Source organism: Equus caballus, chromosome 11 (genome assembly GCF_041296265.1).
Source record: "Equus caballus isolate H_3958 breed thoroughbred chromosome 11, TB-T2T, whole genome shotgun sequence".
Taxonomy (NCBI): domain Eukaryota; kingdom Metazoa; phylum Chordata; class Mammalia; order Perissodactyla; family Equidae; genus Equus; species Equus caballus.
The window spans coordinates 5,046,850-5,061,291 of NC_091694.1; the positions used below are offsets into that span (position 1 = coordinate 5,046,850).

Consider the following 14,442-nt stretch of genomic DNA (forward strand, 5'->3'; position numbering starts at 1 on the left):
GAACCTGTGAATGTAACCTTATTTGGAAATCGGGTCTTTGCAGATGTACGCAAGTTAAGATGAGGCATCCTGAATTGGGATGGGCCCTAATCCAGTCACTGTGTCTTTATAAGAGAAAGGAGGGGCGACTTGGTCACAGGGACCCACAGGAGGAGGTCATGTGGCGATGGAGGCAGAGAATGGGGTGATGCAGCCATAGGCCAAGGAATGCCGGCAGCCACCAGGAGCCAGGAAGCGGCACGGAAAGGACCCTCCCTCAGAGGCTCCAGAGGAACCGCCCCTGACTTCTCAGAGCCTCCAGAACTGTGAGAGAGCAGACTTCTGCTGTCTGAGCCCCCAGCCGTGGCCATTTGTTGCGCAGTCCAGGGCCTGTGCAAGGGTGGCCCAGTGGCTCAGTGTGTCCCCTGGTACTGCAGCCAGCATCTGCATCTGTCATTCTGTCTCATCAGCAGGGTCACACGGCTGCTCACCCCGGCTCCGGTCAGCAAGCCTCCGTGGATCTTCCCACGTCCTGGGGAGGGCAGCCTCGCCGCTCGGCAGCCGCCTGGTGTGGGGGGCCTCCCGAGGTCCTGGTGGCCACCTCTCCCCGTCACTCTCAGCAGCTCAGTGCCCTTCCTGCACTTCCTCTGACCCAACGGCCCTGAGGGAGGCCCGGAACCTACATTTTAACAGGTCACCCAGGCAACTTCATCAGCCACTTGCATTCAGCCGCTTGCCACAGGAGGGCCGAGGCTCCTTCCAGTGGCAACGCACTGGGCTCTCTGACCTTGGCCTCGGACTCCAGGAGAAGGGCCATCCTGACTTGAGAGGCACCCTGGGGCACAGAAGTGTCTCCTGAGCCCTGCAGAGCTTGGGACATAAGCCACCAGGGCAGGCCCTCAACTGCGCAGGACACTTTGGGCAAAATCTGCTCTTCTGAGCCTACATTGTGCCCACCCCACCCCCACTTTCTGTTCCCTTGAATGAACAGCAACAAAAAACATGGTTTTGTGCCAAAGGTGGGGCCTGAAGTTTCCCAGAGTCCGGTTTCCTGCCAGACCAAGGTACAAACCACAGGAGTGTTCGCCCCTGAGTGTGTGTGTGTGTGTGCGTGCGCATGTGTGTGCGTGTCCCTCCACGTGCAGGCTGGGGAAGGGTGGAGAGGCTCACGGAAATTCCTTCTGGTGCTCAGGAAGACAGAAACATGGAAAATGAGAGCTGTGCACACACGCGCGAGTGCACACGCACACACACGCCCCAGAGAGGGAAGGCCTTCCTTTTCTTTCACCTCGAAGGACCTGGGCCTCGTGAAACCAGACTGGACTCCAGGGACGTGGTGGAAGCCTGGGTAGCGCATTCCCATGCTCCCTCTGCCCTGCAGGAGCTGCAGCCTCTCCTGGGACCCACAGCCCCTCCTCTTCCCACCCCCACGGCTTCCTCCTCTGGGCTGCTTTAACCCTTGTGCTGCCTGCTCCCACCCCCACCTTTGCACTTGGGTGTGAATCATTTCCTCTGCACGCACACAGCCGCACACCCAGCGCTGGAAGAGAGAGAAAGGGAGGCTTCCCCTGTGGCAGGGGACGGGCGTCTCCTCCTGGCTCCTCCCCACACACGGCTGCCAGTGGCAGGAGCCCGTGGTGCCGTCTCTTCACCGAGTTTCTCCAGCACCCCAGAAGGCCCCTTCCCGCGGACCAGCTCCAGCCCCCCAGCCCCTCAGCCCACTTCTCGGACGCCTGGTGGGGAGTTCCTGTGGACCAGCTCCAACCTGCCCACGCCCTCCAGAAGTTTCTCTGCCACCCAATAAGCTGCTCCTACAGACCCACTCCATCCTCTGGCAAGAACTTCCTTGCCTGCCGTAGGCCACAGGTTTCCGTGGCAGCCACGTGCTCTCCATCCAGGCTGAACCTGAGATGAAGCAAGCAGAACGATTCCCCGAGTCCTTCACTTCCTCTCACGTCCTCTCCCTCGGCCCCAGAGGCAGGAGCTGCTTCTTTTGTGCATGGGGTAAAATATCCATAATATGAAATTTACCATTTCAACAATTTTTAGGTATGCATTTCGGTGACACTAAGTCCATTCACATTGTTGTGCAACTATCACCACCATCCATCTCTAGAACTTTGTCATCTTCCCAAACTGAAACTCTGTCCCCATCAGACAGCAACTCCCCATCCCTCCCCCAGCCTGTGACCCCTGCCTTCTATGAGAGCGGACACACACCCGTCCCAGCCTCTGCCTTCATTCTTCGGGAGCTACAACTAGAAGTGGGATTGCTGGATCATACGGTAATTCTACGATTAATTTTTTGAGGAGCCATCATACTGCTTTCCACAGAGGCCACACCATTTTACATTCCCACCAGCAACGCACAAGGCTTCCAATTTCTCCACATCCTCATCAACGCATGTTATGTTCTGTGCTTTTTCTTTTAAATAACAGTCATCCTAATGAGTATGAGGCGGTATCTCATTGTGGCTTGGATTTGCATTTCTCTAAAGATCAGTGACGTTGAGCATCTTTTCACGAGCTTATTGCCATCTATGTCTTCTTTGGAGAAATGTCTATTCAGGTCCTTTGCCAATTTTTTAATTGAGTTGTTTGGTTTTTTTGTTATTGAGTTGTAGGAGTTCTTTATATATTTCTAGATATTAATCTCTTTTCAGGGGGCCGGCCCCGTGGCCAAGTGGTTGGGTTCGTGCACTCCGCTTTAGCTGCCCAGGGTTTCACCGGTTCGGATCCTGGGTGCGGACATGGCACCGCTCATCAGGCCATGCCGAGGCGGCGTTCCATGTGCCACAACTAGAGGGACTCACAACTAAAAATACACAACTACGTACCGGGGGGCTTTGGGGTGAAAAAGGAAAAATAATAAAATCTTAAAAAAAAACTCTTTTCAAATACATGATTTTCAAGGATTTTTTCCCATTACGTGGATTGCCTTTGCACTCTGTTGACAGTGTCTTTTGATGCACAAAAGTTTTTAATTGGGAAAAAGCCCAATTTATCTATTTCTTCTTTTGTTGCCTGTGCTTTTGGCGTCATATCCAAGAAGTTATTGCCAAATGCAACGTTATGAAGCTTTCCTGTATGTTTTCTTCTAAAGTAGCTGCTTCTTGTATTTGCTGTTTCTATGTCCCTCAGGGTCTTCATTTACCTGTGTAGTAGGTAAGCACCTTTACCAGTTAATAATTCTTCTTACAACACTTTGCTGTTTAAATGACTGGTGTGGTTTCTGTTTCCTGCCTGGGCCCTAACTGATACACCAAAGTAAGTAGAAGGAAGGAAGTAATGAAGATAAAGGCAGAAATCAAGGAAATGGAAAATAGAAAAACATAAAGCCAAAAGTTGTTTTTTTTTTTAAAAAAGATCTACGGATCACTGAACTCATAGTTAGACTGATGAGAGAAAGAGAGAAAGAAATGGGAAACACAAATTACCAACACTGCAATGAAGGGTTATCCCTAAGGTCCTACAGACATTAAAATAATGCCTACAAACGCAGGAAGTCTATAAAATAATAAAGGGATATGATGAACAACTTTATACAAATAAATTCAACAACTTACATGAAATGGACAAATTCCTCCAAAAAACAACCTACCAAAATCAACACAAGAGGAACTAAAAAAGTTTGAATAACCCTCTCTCTACGCTAAACAAATTTAATATATTGAACTAAATGTTAAATCAATTTAACACAAATACTTAATTTGTCATTTAAAAACGACGTTCTGAGAGCAAAATTCTAGAGAGAGCTTCCTTGATGAATTCTATCAAACATTTAAGGGAGACATGAGAACAATCGTAAGCAAACTTTTATAAAAAATAGAGAGGAGGGGATACTTCCAAACTCATTTTATGAGGCCAAAATAACCTTGACAAAGACATTATCAAAACTAACTACAAAGAAAATACCACATCAACATCCCTCATGAATCTACACAAAAGATCCTTAACACAAAACTAGGCAAATCAAATCCAACCATACATAAAAGAGATGGTAAGTCATAACCATGGGGGACTTACTCCAGGAAGGCAAGCTTGGTTTAGTAGTCAAAAATCAATCATTGTAGTTCACCCAGTAATAGAGTAAAGGAGAAAAAGTGATCACTTCAACAGATACAGAAAAAGCATTTACCAAAGTCAACACTCATTCACGTTAAAAATTCCAGTAAATTAAAGAAAGAAAGGAATTTCCTCAGTCTAACAAAGGGCATATATGGAAAATCTATATAACTGTTATAAGTTCTGGCTCAAGGCAAGGATGTCCACTCACCACTTCTATTCAATATTGTACTGGCATTCGAGCTAGTGCAATAAGGCAAGAAAAAGAAATTAAAGGCATCAAGATCAGAAAGAGAAAAGTAAAACTGCCTATTTTCACATGACCTAGTCATTCTCTTAGTAAACCATAAAATATCTACAAAACAAGTACTAGAATAATAAATGACTTTGACAAGGTCATAGGACGTAAGATTTATATTCAAAAATCACTTGCATTTTTACATCTAACAGCAAACAACTGAAATTGAAATTTAAAATATATATTCAATTTACAGCAGCATCAAAAAATAAAATAGGAATAAATTTAACATTGACATGAAGATCTTTTCATTGAAAACTACAGAAAATGTAATTCTGTATAGATCAGAGAAATAAGAGAAACACAAAGATCTTTAAAAATGGAGACATACCATGTTTATAAGATTAGAAGACTCAATGTTTTTTCTTTTCTTTTTTTTTTTTTTGGTGAGGAAGATTAGCCCTGAGCTAATAGCTGGGCCCATCTCCCTCTATTTTATATGTGGCATGCCTGCCACAGCATGGCCTGACAATCGGTGCGCAGGTCTGCACCCAGGATCTGAACTCGAGAACCCTGGGCCACCGAAGTGGAGCTCGTGAACCTAACCATTACACCACCTGGCCAGCCCCAAACTCAATGTTTTTAAAATGTCAATTCTCCCTAAATTGACCTATAGATTCAATGCAATCTCAATCAAACTGCACACAGCATTTTTGTAGAAGGTGACACACAACTTCTAAAATTTACAAGGAAATTCAAAGGACCGAGAACACGCAAAGCAATGTTTAAGATATACTGGGGGATCTTATTTCAAGACTTATTGTGAAGCCACATTAATCCAGACAGTGGTAGAGACAAAGAATAGACAAAGTATCAACAAAACATGATAGAGTCAGAACTGGACCCACACACACAGGCCACTGATTTTCAACAAAGGTAACAATGTAATTCAATAGAGTAAAGAATGTCCTTTCAACAAGTGGTGCTGGAACAACTGGATATCCAAACAGGAAAAAAAGAAGAAAATGAGCCTTAACCTCACAACCATACACAAAAATTAATCCAAGATGGTTTCTAAACATAAAATAAAAGCTATAACTATAAAGCTTCTAGAAGAAAACATTGAAAATATCTTTGCGACTTGTGGGTAAGCAAAGTTTTCTTACAAAGAACACAGCAGTAACCAAAAAGAAAGAAATTTGTTAAATTAGAATTCGTCAAAATTAAAATTACAAGCTTTTGCTCATCAAAAGATACCATTAAGAAATGAATAGGATGGGGCCGGCCCGGTGGTGCAGTGGCTAAGGGTGCATGTTCCACTTTGGCAGCCTGGGGTTCACCAGTTCAGATCCCGGGAGCCGACATGGCACTGCTTGGCAAGCCATGTTGTGGTAGGTGTCCCACGTATAAAGTAGAGGAAGATGGGCAGGGATGTTAGCTCAGGGCCAGTCTTCCTCAGCAAAAAGAGGAGGATTGGCAGTAGTTAGCTCAGGGCTAATCTTCCTCAAAAAAATAAATAAATAAATAAAAGTTACTCTTTCTATTAAAAAAAAGAAGAAATGACTAGGCAAACCATAGACTGGGGAAAATATTTGCAATCCACATATCTGAGAAAAGGCCAGTCTCCAGAAAGAATAAGGACAAGTCAAGCAACTCAATTTTTTTTTTTTTTTTGAGGAATATTAGCCCTGAGCTAACATCTGCCACCAATCCTCCTCTTTTTGCTGAGGAAGACTGGCCCTGAGCTAACAGCCGCACCCATCTTCCTCTACTTTATACATGGGATGCGTGCCACAGCGTGGCTTGTCAATTGGTGCTGTGTCCAGATCCGGCATCCGAACCAGCGAACCCCGGGCCACCAAAACGGAACATGCAAACTTAACCACTGGGCCACCGGGCCAGCCCCAAGCAGCTCAATTTTAAAATGGACAATGGATTTGAAGACATTTCACAAAGGAAAATCTATGAATAGGCAATAAGCACATGAAAAATGTGTTCAACAGCCTTAGTCGTCAGGCAAATGCAAACTGAAACCATAATGAGATGCCACCACGCGCCCACCAGAATCACTAAATTGTCAGAGTGACAGCACCAAATGCTGGTGAGGATGTGGAGCAACCGGAACTCTCGTGCGTTGCTGGTGGGCGTGTAAAATGATACAGCCACTTTGGGAAAAAACCTGGCAGCTTCCTACAAAACCAAACACACGCCTACCCTCTGGCCCAACTATTTCACTTCTCGGTATTTACACAAAAGAAATGGAAGCCTATGTACCCAAAGAAACTGGTACAAGAAGGCTCACAGCACTTTATTCCTAAGAGCCCCCAAATGGAAAGAGCCAGGGACCATCAAAGGAATGGCTGAAACGCCATGGAATGTTCACGGAAGGAACACTGCCCGGCAGAAACGGAACAGACGACCAGCAACTGTCGCGACGCGGACAGGTCCCAAAAAAATTCAAATTGGCAAAATTAATCTCTAGTGGAAAAACTTAGAACCTTGGATGCCCCCGGGGAGGTGGGGCAGAGAGTGGAAGTGAGGGGGACGTCCTGACAGGAGTTCTGATGTGCAGAGTATGCACGTGCCCAAATTCAGAGGATGTACACCTAACATCTGTGTGTTTCACAACGTGCACACTTAACCTCAAAGGAAGAAAAAGAACCATAAACAAATACTGGACACCAGGCAGTGAAACGCAAGCTGAAGTGTCTACAGGTAACGTGTGCCGATATCAGCAGCTCACTTTGGGCAGCATTGGAAAAGCCGCCGGACGGTCAGTGGACGGAGGGCCAGCTTTGTGCGGAAGCAGAGCTAGCTGGGTGCCACAGGGCCAGGCAGGGTGGGCGAGCGAGTGTCCACGCCACAATTCTTTCATCCTTCCTGTGTGTTTGAAATTCTTCATGGTAAAAGTTGGAAAAATTTAAAGGAGACTGAGACATGTCAACCAAAAATAGGGAAGAAAAAAGAGATGGCAAGAGACCCTCCCCCACGTCCTCCTAAACCTCACTGCCTGGCCCAGAGTCCTCGGTGAGGTCCCCAGTGCCCCTGCCCCAGCGCCAGAGGAGGGGCCTTCCCGACCCCACGGTGTTTCCCATTGTCTCCACCTGCCGCTGCCCCTGCCCGCCCCCGCAGGCTACAGTGAGTGGAAATTACACCAGGGCAGCCTCTCCCCACAAATTCACGGAAAACGAAAGCCCAGGACGGGCTGGGCTCTCGAGGGCCTGTACCGCCACCTCCTGGAGGACAGGCTTTCTGCACCCCGACTCCTCTCCTTGCATCCGCGTCCTCGCTCCCAGGGCTCCACGGCGCCCCTCACTGCAGTAAACCTGGGGGCACTGATTCACGGAAGACGGTGTCTCCAGAACCCAGCCCCTCTGCCCGCTCCCCGCCCAGGGTGCATATTCTCCTCCCCTCCTGCCTGCCTCTGCAAGCCAGGGGGCGGTGTGGGCTGCAGGGCCTTCCTCGGGCCACCCTCAAACACACATCACAGAGGCACAGCTCAAGACCCCCTCTCTGGTGGCGCATAAGCCCCCCGGCCCACGGTCACCCCCAGCCCCTTCCTCTCTCCCTCGGACACAGTGACATCTGGATCAGGACACTTGAAGACCCTTGAACCTGTAAATGTGCTCAAGTCAGTCATTCTAAAGCTGTAGTTCTCTAGTTATTATCAGGTAATAATGTCTCTGACATCTCACACACGGGCATGGCTGAGAGCCCTGCATCTTTGAATGGAATACGCCACCTGGAGAGGGCCCCTGGACCCTGCTGGGACCCACTTCCAGGCTGGAGGGAGAAGCTGGCCGGGGCTGGGCTGGGTGGGTGGGGGGAGGCCAAGTGCACACTGAGGGCCGCCCAGCTTGAACACCAGGGGCAGCAGGGACGGGGAGGGACACGGGCCTGGAGCGAAGCCATAAAAGGCGAGGCCTCAGGCCCTGCGGTGTGCCTTCTGCTGCTGGACAACCACACCTGTGCCACCCCCACCAGGTGCCGGCCAGTCAGGGAACACGCTCTCTGAGCAGCGAGCGGGGCTTCGCCCTCTGTGGGGTGGAGTGCACAGGTACCCACTGTCCTACTGGAGAGGCTTTGTCCCTGAGTCCTACCCAGCTCTCTCGGGGTGAGCAGAAATACTGTCAGGAAGGCACAGAGGAAGAAGCCAGGACAGGCTGCCCGAGGGCAACTCCAGGAGCACCCCCTGGAGCTGGAGCTGGAGCAGCTCTGGCGACCCCAGCAGCAGAGGGTGTCCGTCCCTGACCAATGAGCCATGTCACCATCACCCCTCCTCCCTGACATCCAAGCCCTGGGGCCACAGCCGGCAGAGGAGCTCCTGGGGCCCCTGAGCGGCTCCTTCCCGCCGCCCCTGCTCCATGATGGGACTCGGGCCAGGCTCTGTGCGAAGGAGCCGCTTGCAGGCTCCAGCGAGCACCAGGAGCAGGAGAGGGAGACGCCGGGCACATGCGGGTGATCAGGAACGGCGGGCCTCCCAAGTTCCCTGCACCTGCCTCCCCCCGGGCACAGAGGGGACACAGCAAACCCAGGGGAGCGATGGACGGTCTGAAGAAGAGGCAGGAGGCGGGGAGAGTGGCTGGGAGGGCCAGTCTAGGCTCCACGGGAGAGAGAGGGATGCAGAGGCGGGCGCGTGGAGGAGACGCAGGGGGTCCGTGTGGGCCCTGGAGCTGGGCAGGAGCCGGAGGGCGAGGGGCCACAGCCCAAGCGTGCGGCCTGCAGGCTGATGCACGGGCTCTGCAGCCCCCACACCCCCATTTCTCCTGCCGCCTCCCCCAGGCACCGGGCCAGAACTCCCCAGCCTTGACTACTGCTCCATCATGGGAGCAGGTTTGGACTCACCCCCAGCTCTGAGGGCAAGTGGAGAACATTCTGGATTTTCACGCCAACCCCTGGAATCAGGGGCCCAAAGTTGGGGAGAAGCCTGAGGCTCAGAGGGGCCGGTAGGCTGGACGGTGGTCCTCAGATGCACTAGGCACATGGGGGCCACCACCTGGAGTGGGGCACAGGCAGACGTGTGTGTCATACGGGGCTCATGACATCCCCACCCAGAGACTCAGGATCCCAGGTCCTGACAGAAGGGGGCCCAGAGCAGTGTTTCCTTCTCCAATGCTGGCGCTCCTCTCTGGAGGCTGCCCGCTCCTGGGGCCACCTTCCCAAGACAAGGCCCCATTGGCCACGCCCTACCCTCGGCCAAGTCAGCACCAAACCACAGCCTTGGCCTCCAGGCTCAGACTCTGCAAGTGCTCCCACCTAAAGACAGCAGCCCCAGCGCGGGGCAGGGAGGGGCGGGGCGGGGCAGGGCTGGGCTGGCCACCACAGGAGTGCACCCAGTGGGCTCTTCATCCATCCATGTCCACCCAGCAACCAGAGGCCCTCCCTCTCCAACTTCAAAGAGCGCCTGCAACAGCCTCCCTGCTCCAGGCCTCTCTGCTTCTTCTCCATGCCTGCCGCAGGCCATTCTCCCAAGCCACAGGGCACTCAGGTCCTCTACTCCTCACACCAAGAAAAAAGCCAAGACCTCACAGGGCCTCCATAGCAGCCTGACCTGGCCCTGCCTGCCTTGCTGGTTGCCTCCCTCCTCTAACGACATAGTCAGTCACTCACATCTTCATGATGAACCAACCTCAGGGCCTTTGCACCTGCAGTTCCCTCTGCCTGAACACTCTTCCTCTGGACTGTGGCCTGATCGGGTCCTCTGGCCATGTAAATTTCAGCTCACTGTCACCTCCTCAGGGACAGCATCCATTAATCCCCCCCCCAAACACACAAATATACACAGCTAGTGACAAGCCCATCACCTGTTCTTTGCTTCATCACAGCCTTCATCTAAAATCATCTATTGATGTGTTGATCAGCTAGTTGCCTGATATCAAGTTCAGATGGTAAGTCCCAAGGGAGCAGGGACGGCATCTTCCTCGTCTCTCACTGTCAGCCAAGGACCAGGAGGGCACCTGCACATACCAGGACCTCCGTTAATAGTCACCCAATGAACTGGCTCAAGCCGAGCGTAATGGTCCTGCAAACAGCGATGTGACGGCAGGAGATGAACTCCAAGCGAGGACACAGACAGAGGGTTCACACTCGCCGGAGGAGGGAGAGTTGGAAAGTGAGAAGAGATGGAGCACCGGGTGTGAGGGCTCCTGCCGCACCTCCCGCAGGCCGAGGGCTCCCTCACGGCATCTGCTCCACAGATCCGCCCAGCCCAAAGGCACGTTAAGGTTTTCACAGCAAAGTTTCAGAGTCGGCGCCTCTTCGCTGATTTCTGAGGGGTGTGTTGCTTTGTTTATTCAGCTTTGCTCAAGTCACAGCTTCCTCGTTCGTAAAAAACTTAAAAAGGAGAAGTGTGGACAGAAGGTCCCCAGGCAGGTCACGCAGAGAGGGGCTCCGGGAGCTGAAGCGGGCACTGCTCTCTGTCCTGAGGTCAAGCTGCAGCCTTGGGCCCAGAACAGTTCTCCAAACACGGCCACTTGTTGAGAGGAAATCCCCCCAGTTTCTCTGTTAACCCCCTCCCCCACTCCACCCCCCCCGGTCCCATGACCGCCCTTGAGGGACTGCAGCCCCCACTGAGCCCATCCCGGAATCTGGGTGTGGGTGGTGACGGCGAGACCAGGGCCGGAGGGTCTGGGAGGCACAGGGGTTTGGGGGGCACAGGGGTTTGGGGGGCGGCTTCAGGACAGAGCTTTGTGCCCGGACTAGAAGGGAGGCAAAAGGGGTGACCAGCTCTGAGCAGGAGGCAGACCGAGGGCAGAGTTGTTTAAGGCCACTCTTTAACGCCTAACAATGAGACCTTTATGTCATTCCTTGGGAGGACTTGACGCAGAAATAAATCCTCTAATCAGAAAACAATTCAGACAGACCAGTTTGGGGCAAAAACATCGCAAGGCAGCAGGCAAGGGGTCCTCATCAGGCGGGATGACCCTGGTACTGGACCTCGGGCCTCGGACCGCAGGGCCTGACCCCGGCCTCACCCCCACCCCCAGCGGTAGCTGAACGCCCGCCTGGGGCACAGGAGAGCCAGGCAGGAGGTGGCCTGGAAGAGGAGTGGGGCCCACCTCTGGCCAGCTCCTGGAACTCCCCAGGGGCTGAGCTCCTCACACCTCATCCAGGGTAAGTGACGCAGTGGGACAGTGAGGGATCTGGGACACGGAATCATCGGGTACAGCCAGGATATGTGGGGACTGGAGTGGGCTGAATGGTGGCCCCCCAAATTCATGTCCACCTGTAACCTGTGAACGTGGCCCTATTTGAAAAAAGGGTCTTTGCAAATGTAATTAGGTTAAAGACCTTGAGATTCAGTCATCCTGGATTATCCAGGCGGGCCCTCGATCCAGCAATGAGTGTCCTTACCAGAAAGGCAGCGGGAGATGTGGGACGCAGAAGAGGAAGGCTGCGTGACCTCAGAGGCGGAGGCTGGGGTGATGAGCACGAGCCAAGGGTTACCAGCAGCCACCAGAAGCTCGAGCGAGGCCTGACCCGGGTTCTCCCTGGAGCCTCCAGGAGGAGCAACCCTGCTGACCCTGGACTTGGGACTTCTGGATCAGAGCCAGGCAAGGACCCACTGCTGCTGTCGGACGCTGCCCAGTCTGTGGTACTTGGTTACAGCAGCCCTAAGAAACGCCTGCGGGGACCAAGTCCCTCGGCGGTCAGAGCGGGGAGAGGAAGAGGCCAGGAGGGCTCCGGGCCAAGCCTCTCATCTTGAAACAAGGAAAGTAAGGCCAGAGAGGGCAGAGCAGGTCCAGGAAGCCATGACCACCTCCAGGCCTCCAGGTCACGCACGGTGAGAGGTGCCTGGGAACTCAGAGACCGGCGAGGACAGGGAATTGAGGGCCAGGTGAGGACTGAGGCCCTGCCCCCATGGGGCTGTCCAGCTCCCTGCCCAACCATGACACAGGACCCCCTGAGAAGAACAGAGTGCCCGGTCTGTCCGGGGTGAGTGCTCCGGGCCCCACTGTGCGGGGTGGACGCCCAGCCAGGGGCAGACAGTAGTGACGGCGCGGCAGGCCCTCCTACACCCCACGCTACAGCCCACTCGATGTTCAAGGCCGAGCAGAGAGTTCCATCCCCCTGCCCCCAAGTCCCCCCCCACGCCGGTCCCCCCGCTCCCGGGGCCCAGCAGAGCTAAGGAACAGCTCCCCAGTGGAAAGTTCCCTTCTGGAGATTCTCTCCCTGCTGAAACGCGAGCTTGGAACAAGATAAAACTGCTTAATTTGTACAAGCCACAAAGCCAGTCCAGAACAAGGGAAAGAACGTCGATCCTTGGCTGGAAGGAGCTGCCTTCTGGGTCTCAGCGGCCAGTCACTGCCCCATGACTCACCCGGCTCTGCTGACACGGCCCGGAGGGGGCCTGCCCGCGCAGAGGACCCCAGGCGGGTGGGCGCACAAACCAGGCAGGAGCCAGTGGTGCCCAGAGAGGGAGGGGAGCAGACCCGCAGGATCCTGTGGCCGCCCACACCTGCCCCAAGCCCCTTCTCCGAGGGGGGCACACCTCCCCACTCCCCACCAACCCTCTCTGGGCAGCGGCCAAGAGCCAGCAGGACACGCCTCAAACACCAGACCAGGGGGGCACGTGCAGCAACAGCCATGTCTGCACGTGGGCGGGTGGGGCGTCAGGCGGGCAGGCCCCCCTCCACACGCCCAGCAACCCGGCCCCCAGCCTCACCTCCAGCCGGGGTGCAGGTGGGGACTGTGACAGCTGTCACTACCGCCTTATGTGAGACAAAGGGGTCGTCCGTGAAAAGGAAGGGGCCCCCAGAACAGGCTCTGAGCCCACGGGCCGAGGGGAGCCACCTCGGGTGTGCTGGCCCAACACCCCCTCCCTACAGGTTAGGGAGCCGAGGCCCTGGGGACAGAGGGACTTGCTCCAGGTCCCAGCCGGGACAGGACAGAACTCGCTCCCCAGGGACTGGGGAAGCCCGAGTTACAACTAGAGACCAGGGCTCCGGTCCGACGAGGAACACGTTAGGGAAACAGCTCTGGGATTATCGTCCGTGTCTGTAACCAGTTTCAAACTGAGTTTTGAAAGAAATAGCTTTTTTTTCCCCTAATGAAAACGCATCCAAAGGAGAATTTCATAGAAAGTAGCAATTTTTCCTGAGAGCAGGTCCCCACTTCATCGCTTGCCACGCTGTGCTCAGCTGAGACGAGTGCTCAGTGTGGCCGAGAGGCGCAGAGCTGACCATTTTCAAAGGCGGTTTTGTTCGGTGCATGAAAAGCTCCTGAAGTCTGGTTAGCCCAGGAGGTTCCAAGACACTGCCCTCACTCTCCACTCCCCAGGGACCCCTCCCGGCCTTTGTACCACGTCATTTGTAACATGAAGGCCCCTGACAGCCAGGCTGGTGGAGCGACCATCCTCCCCGGCCCACACGGGTCCTTCTCATTGTCCCCTACCCTGCAGCGCCTGCCAGGCTGGGAACAGGGACCCCTGGCCCTGCACCCCGTCGACCCCCACCTGGCCCACTGAGCTCAAACATGAATGAGATGCAGCTTCCCCGGCCGTGCCTTCCTCTGGTCTCCATGGCTGCCCTGCCTCCCGCGGTCCGTCCTCTGCACCCGTTCGGGCGTGCTCAGCAGCACAGGCGTGCGTGTGCTCGCACACATACACACAGAGGTGTGCGCATGGCCCATCGGCAGCTCCCCTCCCAGGGGCTGCCCCACCGGTCCTGACATTGCGTCAGGATCCGATGAGCCCCCAGAGCAGCAGGCAAGGGGCTGTGCTTCAGGAAGCTCTGAGCTGGGCCTTCCTTCTCCCTCGCCTCTTGGGGAGCCCCCCACACACAGTGGCAAACAACCAACCAGGGCGGATGGCACTTGTGGGGTGACATTCTTAGCCTCCCTGTGACCCAGGGGCAGCTTGGAAGCCCTGAAGCGCAGAGCGAGGCTCATGCCTCAGGCAGCCTCAGGCCTGCACGGTGCACCTCGGAACCCAGCTCGAGGGGTGCTCCGCCAGCGACAGGCACGGCAATGAATGGGAATTACTCGCGATGACAACAGACGCTGACGCGGTCACAGCACAGCATGCCTGGTGGGAGGAGCTGAGGAAGTCTGACGTGGAAGAGGATCTTCTCCCAGGGGTGACTCGAGAAGGCAGCCTCCTTCCTGTTCCTTTGTCATCCTTGCCCCTCCCCACCGAGCTCCTTGGGGGCTGCCATCTCAAA

General features: G+C 53.9%; 1 protein-coding gene across 4 annotated transcripts in view; it reads right to left on the reverse strand.

Moving 5' to 3' along the window:
* SEPTIN9 (septin 9) overlaps positions 1-14,442 on the reverse strand; it is a 161,500-nt gene that overhangs the window by 120,086 nt on the left and 26,972 nt on the right. The window lies entirely within an intron of this gene.